This window comes from Corvus brachyrhynchos, unplaced genomic scaffold, assembly GCF_000691975.1.
Source record: "Corvus brachyrhynchos isolate BGI_N302 unplaced genomic scaffold, ASM69197v1 scaffold46, whole genome shotgun sequence".
NCBI lineage: Eukaryota > Metazoa > Chordata > Aves > Passeriformes > Corvidae > Corvus > Corvus brachyrhynchos.
Window position 1 is genome coordinate 5724325 of NW_008238838.1, and position 4879 is coordinate 5729203.

The 4879-nt window shown below is 48.1% G+C and overlaps 1 protein-coding gene across 7 annotated transcripts in view; it reads right to left on the reverse strand.

Annotated features, from left to right (window-relative positions):
* Positions 1-4879, reverse strand: part of DRD2 (dopamine receptor D2) — a 26851-nt gene that overhangs the window by 21218 nt on the left and 754 nt on the right. For 4 of the 7 annotated variants that reach the window (XM_017738559.1, XM_008636932.2, XM_008636934.2 and 1 more), the window contains exon 1: positions 4474-4873. The exons of 1 other annotated variant lie outside the window; for it this stretch is intronic. The gene's annotated coding sequence lies outside the window, so the exon portion shown is untranslated. Of the gene's footprint in view, positions 1-4473; positions 4874-4879 lie in introns of those variants that run through there. 2 more of the 7 variants (XM_017738556.1, XM_017738557.1) reach the window with 2 other exon arrangements.

Here is a 4879-nt window from a genome sequence, read left to right on the forward strand (position 1 = left end):
GGACGGGGGGGGGGGGGTGTTTCTATTTTTAAGGGTTTTTAAATTAGCAAGTTCTTTATAATTGTGGCTTTTCAAAGCTGGGTGACTAAAATTCACCTCCCAGATCTGTGTGGGGATGTCTCAAGGAGAGCAGGAGGCTGGAGGTGGCCTGTCCCCTCTCTGGGGTGGGTTCCAAGGATGGAGATAAGGCTGGAACTCAAAGGTGTTTAGAGAAAACAGGTGAAATGTTGGAAATCTAATTCCAGACTCCAGTAATCCCAGAGATAATCACATTTTTCTCAGCTGTCATGCAGATATGCAGAAGCTTGAAATAAGCAGATACAAAGGGGCTGGGGGTCAGAGAGTGCCTGTTGCAGAGAATCTCAATTTGCTGAAGCTCCAGTTTGCCTGAGATATCAAAATAGGACGGAGTTTAGACAAGTAATTCGCAAGGTGCCGTATTTTAGGTAATAGCTCCAAGTTCTCTGCTGGAGTGTGTCAGCTGCAGCATTCAGGGGAGCTGATTGAAAGACCTGAGCTGCTGGTGAAGGGTTCATTTCTCTCTCTGAAGCTGCAGATTGCAATGAGCACTCTCAATGGTGTTGATTTTGCTGATCCATCCCCAGCGCTGGCAGTTGGCAACCTGGGGCAGTGAGCAGAATCAAATATAGGTATTTATATGTGTATTGATCAGATAAATAGATGTGTATTTATCAGCCACTCAGAGTTTGCAGACCCTGGGACACCTCACACCGGAACAGCTAAGGCTATGGAGAAATTTGGGCTAAATGAGGGAGAAAGGAGCTACAAAGCCAAGAGAGTGCCCAGCACAGGCTGCAGAGGCTGTCTCTCCTTCAGGCTGCTCCGTGATTACCTTTCCCCAGGCAGCTCAGTGGGTTTATTTATCTCCCTGGGAAATGTGAAGTGTGGCCATCCCTGTGCTCAGGCAGCCCTGCAGGGCTCGGGGCTGTGCTCTATTAGCACAGCTTTTATTGCTCCTTGCAGTCTCTCCCTCTCCCCAGCGCTCCAGAACACATAAGGCTGCATTTACATTTTCTGAATGGACTAATCATGGCTCTCTGCTTTGATAAAGAAAGTGCAGCCTCCCACATAACCACATGGAAACCAACAGGGAAGAGTAAACCAGAAATAAACCCATTCTGGGGGGTTGAGAGAAAAATACCCACCAGGATAATTGGGAGGGATGTACAGAGAAGCAGCAACTGAACACATAGTCACATCTTCAAAAAAAAAAAAATATATAATGCTAAAAATACCCAGGTGAAGGACAGCGAGAGAAAACATGATTGAAGCGGAACAATTGGGAGAGGAGTTAATAGTTATTAGCAATCACTTCAGATTGAATATAGGTTGGTTTTGTAACAGCACAAGGGATGATGCATCTGACAGGACTTAAACAATTGCCTCCCCCTTCCCCGAAGGATCTCGCTGGCAGCACCCTGGCACTCACTGCTCAGTCTCCCTGCTCCTCAGGAGTTACTGAAAGTTTTTATTTGTAAAAGACAGCAAAGTCTGATCCCAGACAAAGCTTTCCAAACCTATATTCCAAGCCTTAATATATTTCAACATTCATCCCAATCTATTTTCTCCTGTGGCCTTTTGACCCTGGGAGGTCAAAGTTCCACCAGTCTGGGATCCTTTTATCCAACGTTGCCTTTGCCTGGGCAAGAGTGTAGAATGGAGCAATGTTTAGGATATGTCTGCAAACACTCCCCCATCACCCAGCTGTTTGCTGTGCCAGCCTGGTTTCTATGCATTTATTAACGATCTGTGGACTTCTTTCCCTTGGAATTGCAATTCCCCAGGGCCCACAGCATTTGGGAATGCTTTGCATCCAGACATCCTGTGGCAGGAGGCTTTACAGCTCAGTGTGGACATGTTCCCCGTCCTGCATCTCCTGGCACTGGAATCTCAGCTCTGGGCATGTGGGAAATCCAGCTCTGATTCCCAGATTTCCTCCATGTTCATGAGGAATTTGTGCACAGAGGGTGAAATTGAAAACGAGTTATCCTGAAAGGATTGTGAGGGGCATGAGCCAAATCCATCCTGTTCATAACTGGAGAGCTACAAAACCTTGAAGATAAGTATTTTTCAAGGGGTATTGTTGTTTCAGAGAATTTGTGTGTGGTATTTGTTACAGAATGACCCTTGTGGGTCCCTCCCAGCTCAGGATATTCCATGGTTCCATCAGCTTGATTTAGAACTCTGAAGCTGAAGTAAACAGAGGATGGGAGGGTGGAGATTTGCTGATTAGAGCAAAGGATGGGTTTGACGAGAAGAGCAGCCAGGGAATGGAACTCTTTGTGCCAGGCCTGTGCCACTGAGGGGGAGCAGCTCTGTCACGGGTGCTGCCTGCTCTGCGCTCCTCAGACCCTCAGCCTGGCTGCAGAGTGAGGTTTTTCTGCTCCAGCTGCATTTCCCAGCAGGTTTGTCCCTGGTGTTAACCCCTGCCCCGGGCCTGCAGCCTCTGCTGCTGGTGGTGCAGCCTGGAACAGCCGGGGCAGGGCGAGGGGGAACAATTCCAAGCATCCATGAAGTGCCATTAAGGCAGAGCTGAGTATCTCTGCCAGGCAGGTGTCTCGCTCTTGAGCGGGGCTGAGCAGATGAAGTGCAATCTGTGTCCTGCTGCCTGGCACGGGGGCACGGCGTGCACGGAGAGGGGTCACGCTGTGCCGCCCTCGTGACACCAGTGCAGGGACAAATCAATAAATCCCCTCAGCTGGGCAGGCTCAGCGGTGGAACCCGCTCAGCTCAGGGTGATTTGGGGTGTGGGAGCAGCGTCAGGGTGGGCGTGGGGGACACTGTGTGCTCACTGATCCCGTCTAAATCGTGCCCAAGCCTTTCCTGCGGAGTGAGAGTGACACAGGAGCAGAACGTCACAGGGAAGGAGCTTTTTGAGCCTGAGTACAACGTAAAATATACCCACACTGACTGGTGCCCTGCTTGTGAGGGGTCACAAGCTTCTCTCTAAAGCCTAACACTTGCACTCTTGCTTTTCCAGTGGACAGTGAACCTCTTTTCCGTGGAAGCTACGTGGAAATGTGGAAAGCACAGCAGATTTTACACAGTGGTTCATAAATCAGTGGACAGTTCTCTTACAAAAACACTCTTCAGAAGTAAGGAAGAAAGGTTGGAATGTAACAGAATTTCTGCAGTATGGAAAAGAAGTTAAGGAGGGGGGGATAAAAACAACAGCGCTCTTTACTTGACGGAGTCAGAAATATTGCCAAGAGGTTGGGTTTTTTTCTAGATTACTACAAGCAATTACTTCAAAGAGATAAAAAACCAGGGTCATGAGTTCTTAAGACCACTGTGTGTTTAAAGAACAATAATTCCATGAAACCCCGAACACATAGGAAACCCAACCCACGCTGTTTTACATGTGTAACCTATCTGACCAGCTCTATCATAACCCTGGGGCTGGTTATTTATAACACAACCCAAGCTGTTTTTCTTTTTAACTTGGAGCTTCACTTGAGGATCAGTGATTCATGCTCCACATGCTGGGGGCTCTGCAGCTCCATGTCTGGCATATGGGAAAGTCGGGATGAGAGAGAAACTTGAGAATTACCAAGTGGGGATGTGTTATCTTGCGTAGAAACAACCTCCAGACAACAATTTGGACCAAAAATACTCCAGCCCTGAGCAGGACCCAGCACCATCCTGGTGGCTCATTCCCTGCCCTAAAGCCACACTTTCCACTGGTTTCCAAAAGCTGGATGGAACTTAGAACTGGGAGGGCAATGGAAAAAGTATTAAGATTCAAACAGGAATGGTTGAGACAAAGGCGACTGTGAGCCTCACACAAAATGTGCTTGCAGCATTCAGAGAAGTATTTCGGAGAGGTTTCCTTCCAGGGGTTCTTCAGGAAAGGGTGACAGACCCCCTGTTCTCCGCTGGGGAAGATTGTTCTCCATCCAGACTGAGCATTACATTTGAAAGTCGTTTTGCCTTACCAGATGTAAAAATATGAATGTGGTAAGAGACAAAAAGAGTGTTTTCCCTCAAACAATTTGACTGAACAGTCTTGTTCCTTGGGGAACTGGAATGTACCTACATTACATCCTCTCTACACATCCTCCTCCTCCACTTCTCCCTGTCACTCTCGCTCTCCATTGTGTCTATGCAATGTTAAACATCAAAGTTCTAAAAATGAGCCCAGCTTCTTAGCAACTCCAGATGCCTCTTTAGCGTACAATAACAATTGTTTGTTGCTTTGCAGTGAGTGGTTTAGATGGAGAAATGAGACAGCCTGAATTTCAGTTTGAAAACCCGCTCTCACCTCTTCTCTTGCGGAAGGGAACAGCTTAATGGATCTTTTTGGTGTAACGACAAATATTTTCCTTTTTCTCCTGTCCTTATTTACATCTCTAGGCAGTGGTGATCACAGCAGCCACTGCTGTCTGTGTTTCCTCACCGGGATATTCACAACATTTGTATTTCTGGAAGAAAATCACGACACGAATCTCTTACCTTCAAGCCATATGAATCCCTCGAGCAGAGGTGTGAGTACTGTGTGCCAAATATATCCAAAACACCACAACTCTCCACCGTGGCTTTTCTCAAGCTCTCCCAGGCTTTCAGGCAGACTTTTTGGTATTCAGCATTCACGCACAAGCAGAGGAGCAAAAAGAAAGAAAATCACCTGCCTGACCCCTGCCAGCTGGGAGTGGTGCAGGTGGAACTTGCCGTGGTTAACCCCGGGCTGAGCCAGCGACCGCTGGAACTTCAGGAGCTCGGGAAGTGGCTCAGCATCCTGGGAAGAGGCGATCCCGGGGCCAGGCTCTCCCGCAGCAATTCGCTGTCCATCTCCTTCAGCACACCGCCGGCTGGCAAGGCAGCAGCTCCGTCTCCATTTCCCAGAGCCCAGGCTTGGCTA